The following is a 15,389-nucleotide window of genomic DNA, read 5'->3' as shown; positions in this document are numbered from 1 at the left end:
CAGGCTTCTGAAACAACTCCACCTTTCCATAATGTAATTCAAAAGCCTGATGAATCTTTTATTGACTTTGCAGAACGGTTAAAAGAATCTATAGAAAAACAAATAAAGGTGAAAGAAGCACAAGATGCCCTGTTCTTGAAGCTAGCTATCTCCAATTCAAATGCTCAGTGTCAGCAAATACTTAGAAACCTTCGTGACCCTACCCCCATGGATATGGTAAAGGCTTGTAAAGATATTAGCCCTAATGACAAATTAGCAGATAGCCGAGTCCAAGCTCAGGTGTCTATGTCTAACCAATTAGTTGAAGCTAATACACAATCGGGCAACCAAATTGCAGAAGCAACTCAGCAGATGGCAGAAAAAATGACCGAAGTTTTAGCAGCTGCCCTAGACCACTCCAAAGTGATATGCCATAATTGCAAACGTCCAGGTCATATAAAAGCTAACTGCCCAGAAGTTAAAACCTCCAATTCTCAAAAAACCATTCGTCCAGACCTTTGCCCCAGATGTAAAAAAGGAGTACATTGGGCTGTAGAATGTCGATCTCTATTTGACAAACACGGAAACCCATTGTCACCCAGGCCTTCTCGCACTCTCCACAGGGCCAAGGGATAGTAGAGAGAACTCACAAATCCCTAAAAGATATGCTGAAAAAACAAGAAAAAACAACTGTAGGTCTCTCTCCATCAGAATGTTTAAACAAGGCATTATATGTCCTCAATTTTTTAAATAGGCTGCATGAGGATGTTTCACCTGTTGGACATCATTTTGGAGCTGGAAAATTAAAAACGGGGGAAGCTAAGGTAAAATACAAAGATATCCTGACAGGAGAATGGCTTGGTCCTGTCCCTCTAATTGTTTGGGGGAGAGGACATGCTTGTGTCTCCACAGGAGCAGGTCCAAGATGGATACCGTCCAGACTAGTGAGGATCCACCAAGAAGTTTCCCTCCCAGCTCAACCAGCAGCAGATCCAGCACCAACGAATTCAGCACCAACTACAGGAAGCGATCCCTCATCAGCATCATCTTCGGGATAATCCTGTTTTTTGCGTGCAGCATAACACCAGCAAATCAGAAAGACTTAATGTCAGGAGCCCTTGCCACACCTCCTCCAACAATTCCAAATTGGGTAATGCTCTCTGGCCAAAATGTTTGGCTAAACCTGGCACAATCACTAAATACTGACTCTATCTGTCTCTCTACCTTAGATCCCTCTCACCCTTTTAAGACCTGTCTGGTAGGAATCCCCTGGACACCCAGAGAATGGGGTGATTTTAGAAATCAGTATATCCCCTGGTGTGATGACCACGATCAGTTCAAGAATCCATTCTTGGACTGTCTCACAAGACCAGCAAAAACTTCACATGACAGACAGACATTTAGCTATCAGTGGCAGAGACCTGAGGAATTAGAAATCTTGGGGAGTATTGTATCTCCTCTCTGTTTTTACTTCATTCACAACAAATATGTTGCCCCTCCTGAATTAATTAATGTCACCTCTTATGGACCTTATTCCAATTTCAGTTTCTGGTGCAAGGAAGAGGTTCCTTACCAGATACATGCTACCCCTGATTCGGTTATTCTTCCAAAAGGAGTCTTTTTAATTTGTGGACTTAGAGTCTGGAATATGATTCCTAGATTAGCTGCTGGAGGCCCCTGCACATTTGGAAAATTAACACTGTACAATCCAGCTACCCTTATGAAATCTTTACCTGTAAGGCCTCCCAAAAATCGTGCAAAAAGAAACAGTAACCTCCAATCCACCTCACCCTTCTCACATCATAGAGTGCGCAGGCAATTCCAAGGTTTACACCCACCTCTTAACTTCTATCCATCACAACCAAAATCCCTTTCTCCACCTAAAGCAGTGCAGGTCCCTGTGGCTGCAGCACCCCCACCTCCAGTTGAAGAACATCCTTTAGCAAAATTACAGTCCTTGAATGAATTCACAGCAGAATGCAACTCCAACATGCATTTTTGGTCAGACCGCAAACATTCTAAGTGGTATACTTCCAATTGTCAGCTCCACAAAAGCCTTAACTCTCCTTACCAGAATGGGATGTTGGCTAGCAAAAGAAGCTAATGCCACCAGTGCTGCCCTTGATGATCTATTACAAGATACCCAATCCAATAAGAAAGCTTTGTTACAAAATCGTGCTGCAATAGATTTTCTCCTTCTAGTAAATGGCCATGGGTGTCAGGAGTTTGAATGCCTCTGCTGCCTCAACTTCTCTGATCACTCCCAATCTATCCACTCCCAGATTAATCAGCTTAAATCCTTAGTTCATGAAATCAAGCAAGCTGATCCTCTGACTTTTGATGATTTTTTCAGCTGGCTGCCCTTCAAAGGCCTCTCTTCCACTATTAAGAAAATTATTGTAGTTATCGTACTAGGACTTTCCGTAGTGTTTCTTTTTATGTGTGTCTTTCCATGCTTTCTCAGTTGTGCCAAAACCTCTCAATCATTAAAAGCATATCCAGCTTTAGAAAACAAAAAACGAGATGTGGCAATGGATTTGCCATATGCAGGATGGAAAAAGTCCTGTCAGAGATGGACTGGTGAGGAAAACAGCTCTAACCTTATGGAAACAGAAGTTTTTACTGTAGTTTAAACATGTTTCAACATGTTTGTGTATTTTCTGCAGTGTCACTGTCTCCCTCTTCCAGACACCCCCTGTGAAGCTTTTGTCTCTCACACAAGGTGTCCTGGGAAGGTGTCCTGAGGTGTTTCTCATTGGTCCTTTGTTAACCCCTTCCTATTGGCTGTTGACCCCTTACCTGATGGTTTTTTCTGTGTGACCCTGAACTTGTGATTGGCCCCCTTTGACCCTCCTAAAAGCCTTATAAACCCCAACCCCACAATAAACTTCCTCTTTCGTCCGTCCCTCCCAGGTGGTCTGTGTGTGCTCCTTGCGGGGTCACCGGGCCACGTGCAGGGGTGGGGGGAAGGGCATTCACCTCGCAGGTAAAGGGGCAAGCAGCATAAGGCCTGGAGGTCTCCCCCATTCTCCCCAATCCGCCATACATCCCAGCGTGGCCCCAGGGGGAAAATGCCCATGCCCCCCCGGGTCCCGGATTTCTGGACAAGTCACCATCCAGCGCAGCCCTGCAGGAGATGCTTTTCTGACAGGTCCTGGATTTCTCGATAAGTATCTAAGAGCGCAGTGCACCTCCACAGGGAAAATCCTCTTCCCCCAGTGGCCCCAGGGGCAGCAGCCCGGCACTAAACTTGACTCCTAAACGATCCCTGACCGAATATCAAAACTCCTGTATCTGCCTAGGACACTTCGACGAAAGGGGTAACACCACAACCTCTATCCCAGAGTTTAAACACCATGTCCTCTGCTCGTGCCTCCCTGACACGCTCCCAAACACTAACACTTGACTCAGAAAGAGTCTTGTCGGACAGCAACCAGACAACCCTGCCGCTCTGAGAAGTGATTGGTCCCTTCTGATGTCTCTTCCCAGCATATATGCTGAGCATAATATTCCACGGCATGGGATATTCCTTTGGCCTGTTCAACCCAGCTCTCCTGGCTGTGCTACCTCCCAGCTTTCCTGTGCACCAGCTCTCTACAGAGCATGAAATACTATAGGGCTATCAGCGTCATTCTCACACTGAATCCAAAACACAGCACTGTAACAGCTATCCAGAAGTAGTTTAATTCTATCCCAGCCAAAACCAAGTGTATTACAACAACACCATAGAGAGAAGATGAAGATCAGCAGAAGCACAGAGAGTCAACTACACTCTGTAGCCTGCCACCCTAGCCCAATTTCCTACAAAAAACAGTAGTTCACTCCACAGGCTATGCATCCGACCTGTGAATCCTACTTTGTCCGTGGCAACAGTGCGTTTCGTGTTCAATATGACATCCTCATCGCCAAAAATGTATTAGGGAGGGGTTCGAACATACTGAAACTTGAAAACCAAGACACCGTTGCAAGCTCAACAAAAACCAATATTTATTACCAAGAGGTGGCCAACAAAATGAACAAACCCAAAAGGGAGGAAGGAGGAGAGAAATAAGCCCCCAGCCCGACCTCCCCAGTTACCCAACTGTTGCCCATAAAGTTATCTTACCGACCTAGCATATCTATAATTACCCATAGCAGAAGTTGCATCCTTGGAGAGTCAGTAAGTTAACGAACTGGCAGGCGTCCCCACCAAAAAGGCCACATTGTCCTTGAAGTAAAGCTAGCTCCCATCCAAGAAAGCACTATCTGCTTCTTATACAATTAATTGAGTGACCACAACCTCCCAGATGTGGCCAGCACTGCCCAGCCCGAGGCCCTCAGTCCCACCTCCCGGTTATGTAAGTACATCTCTTCTGCGCAAGTGTGGCTTTCCCTGCGCCTGCGTACTGTACTCGGGGGGGTCTTTTTCAAATGAGTCTGGCGGCGTCCTTCATCATCCTCCTCCTAAATCTCTTCTTCAAGCAACCTTGGAGGACAACTAGCCAATCACAGAATACCAATTAAAACAGTTTATACAAGAAGCTCTCTTCAAGGACAACTTTCCCGTTTATCAGTACTTGTTTTCCCATAACTTGGCAGGGAAAGAGCAAAGCTTTCACAGGTGGCAGGGCCAAACACAGACCAAAAGTATCGGCATAAATTCACCCTGGTACAACTATATATTTTTATACTATATTTATTGAAATGTTTATAATGCTTACAATTAAACAAGACCCCTTAAAAAATAATAAGAGAGGAATTGTGGAAAACAGTACCTGGAAAAAAACAGACCTCTGCAAAGCACAGAGCAACTCATTACAGGAATGAATTTGTAGCTCCGAAAAACTGCCGTCTCCCCAGGCAACAGCTAGCAGCCAATTGGATGCTGCAGTCACACTTTCTGCCTTATAAGGAATGTTTTCTTTGTGTTTGGCTATAAAAGTCTGCGACCTTTGAATAAACGATGATATCTCCCTAGGTACATGTCTCAAACAAGATGTACTCGCTAAGGTCTTTTCTTTGAAGACATTAAAAAAAACTGGAAGAATTTCGGGAATTTGATATGAAGCATGAGAAAGGAGTTTCAGTTAACTGCCATTTTCAAGTGTTAGAAACTATCATGGCTAGTCTTCGCGAACGAAGATTTGGGAAGGCGCTACCCACGCTTGTTGCAAGCGTGTTGGTGGCTAAAAAGACCAATACAAGATAGGCAAATCTAGTTGCAAAAGGCACAGCAGAAAGACTCCCCAGGTGGTACACTCTACAAGGCACGATTCCTTCTGCACTGTGTTTTCTCCTCAAGAGTGATCCTGCGTGCTTTCTCAAAAGCGTCAGCAGCATTATAGACAGTGTGTCTCCAGACTTCCCGATTGGAGGCCAGAGTAGACTAGTTATGTTGATGAATATGGCCAAGGCTAAGATGTTGTTTCAGGGAGTCCTTTTATCTTCTCTTCGGGGCTCCTCTCATGCGGCAAGTTCACCATAAAGCAAGATCTTAGGGACGCCGTGGTCCTTCATCCTTGAGACGTGCCCTGCCCAACGCAGCTGTGTTCTCAGCAACATGGCCTCAATACCTGTGATTGCTGCTTGTTCTAGAACAGATGTATTGGTTACATAATCTGACCAGTGGATGTTTAAGATTGTACGGAGGCAGCGTTGATGGAAGCACTCTAGGAGACGCAGGTGGTGGCAGTAGATGACCCATGATTCAGATCCATATAAGAGAGTAGACAGCACTATGGCTCTGTAAACACTAATCTTGGTACTTTTCTTCAAGTGTTTATTTCACCAAACTCTTTTATGGAGTCTTCCGAAAGCACTATATGCCTTTGCTAACCTGTTGTCTATCTCTCTGTCAATCTTACCATCCGAGGAGATGAGGCTACCTAGGTAATTTAACTGCTGGACTGATTTGAGCTCTGATTGGCCAATGGTGATGTGGGGATGATGGGGGACTTCCTGAGGTGCTGGTTGATGGAGAACTTCTGTCTTTTTTAAGCTCACTTCCAGCCCAAAGAGCTCAGCAGTGTCTGCAAAGCAGGATGTTAAACGCTGCAGAGCTGCTTCTGTGTGGGCGACAAGGGTGGTGTCATCAACATAAAGCAGCTCCTGGACAAGATGGTTTAAGGTCTTAGTGTGGGCCTTCAGTTGCCTTAGGTTGAACAGACTTCCATCAGTACGGTATCGAATGTACATACCGTCCTGATCATCGAGGTCTGCTGTGGCCCTTTGGAGCATCATGCTGAAAAAGACTGTGAATAGGGTTGGTGCGAGAACGCAGACTTATTTCACACATTAGTTATTAGAAAGGGCTCAGAAAATGCATTGCCATATCTGACTTGACCGTGCTGATCCTCATGGAGTGAGATGATCATTTTAAGGAACTTGGGGGGACAACCTAAATGTTCCAAAATCTGCCATAGACCTTTTGTGCTCACAGTATCAAAAGCCTTGATGAGGCCAACAAAGGTTACATAAAGACCTTTGTTCTGTTCCCTACACTTCTCTTGCAGTTGTCTGAGAACAAATACCATGTCTGTGGTGCTCCTGTTGGCTCTGAAACCACACTGACTTTCAGGTAGAATTCCTTCTGCTATAGCGGGTATTAGTCTGTTCAAGAGTATTCTTGCCAGGATTTTGCCAGCAATGGAGAGCAGAGTAATATCATGGTAATTTGAACAGTCCGATTTAATACCTTTCTTCTTATACAAAGTGATGATGACTGCATCACGAAGGTCTGATGGGAGTTCACCTAGTTCCCAACAGCGCACCACAAACTCATGAAATTTAGCATGGACTGCAAGGCCCCCATGTTTCCAGACTTCAGGTGGAATTCCATCAATCCCAGCTGCCTTGCCGATTTTCACCTGCTGTATGGCCTTAAGGGTTTCTCCTAAAGTGGGGGCAGTATCCAATTCGTATTTCACCGGTTGTTGTGTGATGGACTGAATTGCTGAGTCTTGGACTACACGGTTGGTACTGAAAAGAGTCTGAAAGTGTTCAGACCATCGATTCAGAATGGAGGTTTTGTGTGTTAGAAGCGTTTGACCATCTGCACTGAGTAGAGGTCTTTGGACTTGGTATGTAGGCCCGTATGCTGTTTTCAGGGCCTCATAGAATCCTTTGTGATCACCCGTGTCTGCACATAACTGAGTTTTTTCAGCTAGACTGATCCACCACTTGTTCTGGATGTCACGGAGTTTCTGTTGGAGCTTGCTGCATGCAAGACGAAAGGCTGTTTTTCTTGCGTGACAGGATGGCAGAGCAAGGTGAGCTTGGTGAGCGGTTCTCTTCTTCCTCAACAATTCCTGGATTTCTTGATTGTTTTCATCAAACCAGTCCTTGTTCTTCTTGAGGGAGAATCCTAAGGATTCTTCAGAGGACTGCAGGGTGCTGTTTTTAATATGGTGCCAGATTGTTTCAGGAGAGGAATCTGTAGAATCTGTGGAATGGTTATCAAGCTTAGTTTGAAGGTTTGCCTGGAATCTGTCTCTTACTGTGGCTGATTGGAGATTGTTAACTTGGAGTCTTCTCCTTGGGATACTGCCCCTTTTAGGTTTGAACTTGAGATTGAAGTTGAGTTTACAGCGCACAAGCCAATGGTCTGTTTGGCATTCTGCATTGGGCATCATGTGGGTATGGTGGACATCGCGGACATCTCTCCGTCTCAGCAAGACATAATCGATGAGGTGCCAATGCTTAGATCTGGGGTGCATCCAGGTTGTCTTCAGACTATTTTTCTGCTGAAAGATAGTGTTAGTAATGGTGAGCTGTTGCTCCGCACAGAATTCTAGCAGAAGTCGATCATTATCGTTGCAGTTTCCAACACCATGCTTGTCTAATATTCCTTTCCATGCTTCAAAATTCTTGCCTACTCTGACATTGAAATCACCAAGGATAATGATATCATCTGCAGGCACCTTTTGGGTAAGGAGGCGCAGGTCAGAGTAAAATTTATCTTTTTCAGCAGGGTCAGCTTGGAGAGTTGGGGCATATATACTAAAGATGACAACATGTTGCTTGTTGTGGAGTGGAAGGCATAGGGAGATAATGTGGTCAGAGTGACCTGTCGGCAGATTTTCGAGTTTTGGAACAATAGAGTTTTTGATCATGAAGCTGACTCCTGAGAGATGTTTTTCGGTTCTGGGCTTACCTGACCAAAAGAGTGTGTAACCGGCACCATGTTCTCTGAGGCTGCCTTCCTCGTGAAGGCGAACTTCACTGAGAGCGGCAATGTCGATGTTGAGACGAACCAGCTCATAGAATCATAGAATCATAGAATCGATTGGGTTGGAAAAGACCTCCGAGATCATCGAGTCCAACCCTTGGTCCAAATCCAGTCCATTTACTAGATCATGGCACTCAGTGCCATGTCCAATCTGCGTTTGAAAATCTCCAGGGATGGTGAATCCACCACCTCTCTGGGCAGCCCATTCCAATGCCTGATCACTCTCTCTGTAAAGAATTTTCTCCTGATATCCAACTTAAATTTCCCCTGGCGGAGCTTAAGCCCGTGTCCCCTTGTCCTATTGCTGAGCGCCTGAGAGAAGAGACCAACCCCCACCTGGCTAGAACTTCCCTTCAGGTAGTTATAGACGGTGATGAGGTCACCTCTGAGCCTCCTCTTCTCCAGGCTAAACAACCCCAGCTCCCTCAGCCTCTCCCCATAGGACTTATGCTCCAGTCCCTTCACCAGCCTCGTTGCTCTTCTCTGGACCCGCTCCAGCACCTCAATATCCTTTCTGAACTGAGGGGCCCAGAACTGAACACAATACTCAAGGTGTGGCCTCACCAACGCAGAGTACAGGGGAAGGATCACTTCCCTGCTCCTGCTGGCCACACTATTTTTGATACAGGACAAGATCCCATTGGCCTTCTTGGCCACCTGGGCACACTGTTGGCTCATGTTGAGCTTCCTGTCAATTAGTACCCCCAGGTCCCTTTCTGCCTGGCTGCTCTTCAGCCACTCTGTGCCCAGCCTGTAGCGCTGCATGGGGTTGTTGTGGCCAAAGTGCAGGACCCGGCACTTGGCTTTATTGAACTTCATCCCATTGGAATCAGCCCATCTCTCAAGTCTATCCAGATCCCTCTGCAGAGCCCTCCTGCCTTCCAGCAGGTCGACACTCCCTCCCAATTTAGTATCATCAGCAAATTTGCTGATGATACACTCAATCCCCTCATCTAAATCATCTATAAAGATGTTAAACAGGACTGGGCTCAACACTGATCCCTGGGGAACACCACTGGTGACGGACCGCCAGCTGGATGCAGCTCCATTCACCAGCACTCTCTGGGCCCGACCCTCCAGCCAGCTCCTAATCCAGGAGAGGGTATACTTGTCCAAGCCATGGGCTACCAGCTTTTCCAGGAGTATATTATGGGAGACAGTGTCAAAGGCCTTGCTGAAGTCTAGATAGACCACATCCACAGCCTTCCCCTCATCCACCAGGTGGGTCACCTGATTGTAAAAAGAGATCAGGTTGGTCAGACAGGACCTGCCCCTCCTAAACCCATGCTGGCTGGGTCTAATCCCTTGTCCATCCTGAAGGTGCTGTGTGATTGCACTCAGGATGATCTGTTCCATAACCCTGCCAGGCACTGAGGTCAGGTTGACAGGCCTATAGTTGCCAGGGTCCTGCTTGCAGCCTTTTTTGTGGATTGGGGTGACATTCGCCAACCTCCAATCATTTGGGACCTTCCCAGAGAGCCAGGACTGTTGGAAGATGATGGAGAGCGGTTTGGCAAGCTCTTCTGCCAGCTCTCTCATCACCCTGGGATGGATCCCGTCTGGTCCCATAGACTTGTTGGGGTCCAGCTGGCTCAGTAAGTCGCTAACTACATCCTCCTGGAATACAGGAGGGCTATTCAGGTCTCTGTCTCTGTCTATCTGCTCTAGAGGCCAGTTGTCCTGAGGGCCACCTGTCTTACTGCTAAAAACTGAGGCAAAGTAGGTGTTAAGTACCTCAGCCTTCTCCTCATCTTTGTTAACTATATTTCCCTCAAAGTCCAACAGAGAACTGAGGTTTTCCTTGCCTCTCCTTTTGCTATTAATGTATTTATAAAAGGACTTTTTGTTATCCCTAACTGAATTAACCAAATTAACTTCAAATTCCACTTTTCTTTCCCTAATTTTTTTCCTGCATGACCTAGCTCTCTTCGTAAATTCTTCATAAGTGACCAGCCCTTTTTTCCACAGTCTGTAAACTTTCTTTTTATCCCTGATTTCTTTTAGAACCTCCCTATTTAACCAAGCCGGCCGTCTTCCCCTCCGGCTGGCCTTTCGGCACACTGGTGTAGCCTGTTCCTGTGCGCTCAAAATTGCCTGCTTGAAGCATGTCCATCCCTCCTGGACCCCCTTGCCTTTAAGGGTTGTTTCCCAGGGTATGCCTTGAATTAGTTTTTTGAATAGGCCAAAATCTGCCCTCCGGAAGTCCAGAGTAGAGGTTTTAATGATGGCTCTCCTTACATCCCTGAGGATTGAAAATTCAATTATTTCATGGTCACTATGCCCCAGGCGGCCTCCAACCACTACATCATCCACCAGCCCCTCTCTGTTTGTAAACAGTAGGTCTAGTGGGGCCTTACCCCTGGTAGGCTCATTTACCAGTTGATGAAGGAAATTATCCGCTATACACTCCAGGAACCTCCTTGACTGCCTCTTCTCTGCAGTATGAAGCTCCCAGCAGATATCCGGAAGGTTAAAGTCACCCACAAGCACAAGGGCTGGAGATTTTGAGACATCTGCCAGCTGCTTGTAGAATAATTCATCTCCATCATCCTGGTTGGGCGGTCTGTAACAGACACCCACAAGGATGTCAGCCTTGTTGGTCTTCCCCCTGAGCAATTAGGGCAGACTGACGCTCAGGACGTCCGCTATCTGCAGAATCGAGCATGGTTCTGATGTTCCAACATGCTAGAGTTCATTTAGGTACACCTTTGGAGGCAGGTGCGTGCCTTTGTCTTTTGATCTTTGTGCGACTGCATTGGAAGAAGATGCCCATTGGCCTGCAGTTAACCAACCGGGTGAAGGTGGAGATGAACTTTGTTTAGGCCACCTTTTCTAGGCCCCTCTCTGAGTGGAGCAAGCAGTGCTGTCCTTGAAAAGGCTGCTTGGACATTCAGGGTGCTGCCCCAAGAGACTGTCATCTCCGATCAGTCTCAAATGACCAATATCCTGAACCGCCTGCATGCAGGGTTGGGTCTGCGGCTTCCAGTGCACTTTTCACCTGCCGTTTCGACCCTCCCCCGTCACTACTGGGTTTTTTGCATGTGGGTAGAGCCTTCAAGCCTGCGCAGTGGATTTTTTAGGTGAGATGCAGTATGCGCGGAACTGAACCCACCCTTTAATCCTAAGGTTCATCTGCCAGGGCCGAGCGAGCTTGGATGGTGGCAGCAAGGTCCTCAGGACGTAGGTTTGATTAGAGTGACCTTCTCTTAGATGGATGGCCTTACAGGGCTAAGCGAGCTCCATCTGCCCGAGTTTGGGATTGGAGTTGTCCTTCTCCTAGGATGACTGCCAGAAGGCTAATGAGCTCATCCTGCCCAAGAATGTATTAAATCTGGTCCTACAGTTTTGACATGTCTGTCATGGGCAACCCTACCGAAGGCATGTACCATCGCCAGCATAGCTTGCAACCACATAGGGGTACAGAGACTATGTTCCTTTTAGAATGATTTGGGCAAGTCTTTCATTTCTTACTTTACTATCACCAATCTATATACAATCTCAAGGAGATACCCAGGAACAACCCTTTGTCCTGTCCACCCTTTCAGGATGTAACAGCGCAAAGCAAATATATCCAGAACATGCTGAACCTCTGCAGTAGCCGCAGGTGAACCAGAAACAAACAGACAAATAACAAACCAGCTGTTCTGGTCCCCCTACCCATCAAAGGCTGGGGTGCCTTTCAAGGTCCCATTCTGACCGGAACCCCCATCATTCTAAAAGAACCCACTATCCACCCTGACCTTATCCTTCCCCACTATGTTACCACATAACTTCAGGCACACTGCTCACCTGTGCCATTTCATACAGGATTGCCCCGCTCTCCAACCCACCAGTCGTAGGACCCCTGCAGCCTCCCCGACACCGCTCCTCCCCCCCCCCCTCCTCCCCCTCCGCCCCCCCAAACCTGGAACGGCAAACCTCTGCATGCCCCGAAGCTCCCCTCTCCTCCTCTATGGGGGTGCAGTACCCGCCGGCAAGGCTCCCCCTCTCTCTCCTTCTCCCACTGCGCCCGGGGGCCGAACCTCGTGCGAGGAGCGTGCGCGGCGCGGGGGCCTCCTTGCGCAGCATGTGCGGCGGCTTCCGGCCGGCCCGGAGCCCCAGTTAGAAACTATACAGCTATATTAAAATCTATATGCTACAAATCTTAAGAATTCTAAGGCATCAACACCTCCAGGGATGGGGCATCTACAGCTTCCCTGGGCAACCTGTTCCAATGTCTCACCATCCTCACAGTAAAGAAATTTTTCCTTATATCTAATCTAAACCTACTGTCTTTCAATTTGAACCCATTCCCCCTTGTGCTGTCACTACATGCTCTTCTAAATAGTCTTGTTGCATTGTAGTGGGTTGACCCTGGCTGGACGACAGGTACCTATCAAAGCCGCTCTATCACTCCCCTCTGCAAGTGGACAGAGGAGAGAAAATATAATGTAGGGTTCATGAGCTGAGATAAGGAGCAGGAGACATCATTCACTGATTACTGTCACAGGCAAAACAGACTCAACTTGGGGATATTAATTGAATTTGTTACTAAAAAAATTGGAGCAGGATAATGAGAAGCAAAATAAATCTTAAAAACACCTTGCACCCACTCCTCCTTCCTTCCCAAGTTCTATCTCTTCCTCCCCGGTGGCACAGGGTGACAGGGAATGGGGGTTACGGTCAGTTCATCCCAGGTTGTTTCTGCCCCTGCTCAGGGAGAGAAGTCCTTCCCCTGCTCCAGTGTGCAGTCCCTTCCATGGGAGACAGTTCTCCATGAACTCTGATGTGAGTCTATCCCACAAGCAACAGCTCTCCACAAACTGCTCTAACGTGGGACAATTTTCTACAGAATACAGTCCTTCAGGCACAGTGTGCTCCAGCATGGGTCCCCCACAGGGTCACAAGTCCTACCAGGGAAAAACCTGCTCCAGTGTGGACTCCTCTCTCCACAGGTCAGCAGGACCCTGCTCCAACAGGGGCCTCCCATGGGGTCACAGCCTTTTTCGGGCATCCACCTGCTCTGGCGTGGGTCTCCTCCACAGGCTGCAGGTGTATATCTGCATCCCTGTGATCCTCCATGGGCTACAGGGGGACAGTCTGCTTCACCATGGTCTTCACCATGGGCTGAAGGGGAACCTCAGCTCTGGTGCCTGGAGCACCTCCTCCCCCTCCTCCATTGACCTTGGTGTCACATATTCTCACTCTGCTCTTCTCTAGATGCAATTTTCATCTGCGCAGTAACTTTTTTTTCCTTCTTAAATAGCAGGTGTAGTGGGTTTCTGTGGCTAGGTTTTGGTAGCAGGGGGACTACAGGGGTGGCTTCTATTAGAGATTGCTAGAAGCTTCACCTGTCTGGTGGAGCCAATGCCAGCTGGCTTCCTGCTGCTGGCCAGGGCCGAGCCAATCAAGAGTGATAGTAACACCTCTGTGATAACATATTTAAGAACAGAAAGCTATTGCACAGTGAGAATTCCAGCCAAGGAAGAGCGGAGTGAGAATATGTGAACAACAAAGTAGACACCAAGGTCAGTGCAGAAGAAGGGGGAGGAGGTGCTCCAGGCACCAGAGCTGAGGCCCCTGCAGCCTGTGGTGAAGACCATGGTGGAGCAGACTGTCCCCCTGCAGCCCATGGAGGACTATCAGGGTGCAGAGACCCACCTGCAGCCCATGGAGAAGCCCATGATGGAGCAGGTGGATATCTGAAGGAGGCTGTGACCCTGTGGGAGGTTCAAGATGGAGCAGTGTCCTGCCGGGGACCTGCAGCCCGTGGAGAAAGGAGACCACACTGGAGCAGACTTTTCCTGGGTAGGACTTTTGACCCTGTGGGGGGGACCCACACCAGTACAGCTCATTCATGAAAGACTGCACCCCATAGTGAAGTGACCCATGGGACAGCAGTTTTGTGAAGAACTGTTGCCTGTACGATGGACTTATGCCAGAAAGGTACATCAAGAACTGTCTCCCGTGGTAGGGACCCCACGGGAGCAGGGGAAGGACTCCTCTCCCTGACCAGCGGCAGAAACAACTGACTGTAACCCCCATTCCCCATCCCCCTGCACTGCTGGGGGGGAGAAGGGAGAACATGAAAGGAAGGAGGGGTGGGGATGTAATAATCAGATAATATAGAAATGCCAAAAATAATGTTTCGCAATTGTTTATGCCTGTCAAAACTTCCTACAAAAAAATCTCTGTCAGCTTTCTGCCAGAAGCTTTAAACAGAGCTTCCTGCTGGAGTTTTCCTGCCAAAAGATCCTGCTATTGTTTATGGTTAGTGATACACTTCACAGACATAGTGAATATTCTGAGTTGGAAGGGACCCATGAAGATCATCGAGTCCAACTCTTATGTGAATGGTCAGTGTGGGGATTGTACCCACAACGTTGGTGTTATTAACACCATGCTCTAACCAACTGAGCTAATCTCAGGGTATCTTCAAACATCTGAATAGGGCTATGTGCCAGCAAACCATGTACAACACTATATAAGTTGAGGAAAAATTTTGGAAAATCAGGGAGAGGAAAGGGAGAGAGAACTGGTTACAGTAGCTGAACATCTCTCCCCCCCTCCCCCTCACCTTTTCTCCGCCACCGCCTACTGCCTGCCTGCCACTGGAGACTGAAAATCTGCTGGCGTGGAGAAGAACTGAGACCCACCTTGCCACATGCGTGAGTTATAGCTTATCCTTCTACCCTTACTATATTTCTGAGGGCCAAAAGGTGCTGCTGAATCGGTGCTTCCCTTCTGCACAGGAGGGAATCACCAGTGACCATAACTGGCCATTGCTTCTTCTTAATGTAGATTTTGTTGTGACAGGTTGGTCTCTTTGATCTTGGCAAGACTGCTTGCACAGGTTTCTCCTCTATCTCATTATGAGCTTCATCTAACATACCCAGGGCCTCATACCTGTTCTGTAAGGGTATCTTAGAGGGTAACTTAGAGGGTAAGGAGGAATTTGCACATTTGGAAAATGTAATTGCTTCTCTCAATATAACTTCATGTTACACCTGCAACCCACTTTTGAAATTTGTTGCACAAAAATCCTCTTGTAATGATAATACATTTAATGGGAATATTTCTGCTGATACTTCTCATTTTCTGTGTTTATTAAACTAATTCTTTCAATGACTATAAAATAATAAACACATTGCCAGAATAATGGGCATCTTGATTTTTTTATACAAAAGAGTATACTTAAAATACCTATTAAGATACTTCTAAATAA

General features: G+C 47.2%; 1 long non-coding RNA gene across 1 annotated transcript; it reads left to right on the top strand.

Moving 5' to 3' along the window:
* The first annotated feature begins 697 nt into the window (after nucleotides 1-697).
* On the top strand, nucleotides 698-1,731 carry LOC135405147 (uncharacterized). The gene is made up of 2 exons (XR_010425757.1): nucleotides 698-803; nucleotides 892-1,731. It is a non-coding gene; the product is annotated as an uncharacterized LOC135405147 (long non-coding RNA).
* The last annotated feature ends 13,658 nt before the right edge of the window (nucleotides 1,732-15,389 follow it).

The sequence above is a fragment of the Pseudopipra pipra genome, chromosome W (assembly GCF_036250125.1).
Source record: "Pseudopipra pipra isolate bDixPip1 chromosome W, bDixPip1.hap1, whole genome shotgun sequence".
NCBI lineage: Eukaryota > Metazoa > Chordata > Aves > Passeriformes > Pipridae > Pseudopipra > Pseudopipra pipra.
Note: the sequence above shows the minus strand (reverse complement) of the source record. Positions and strands in the feature narration are given on the sequence as shown.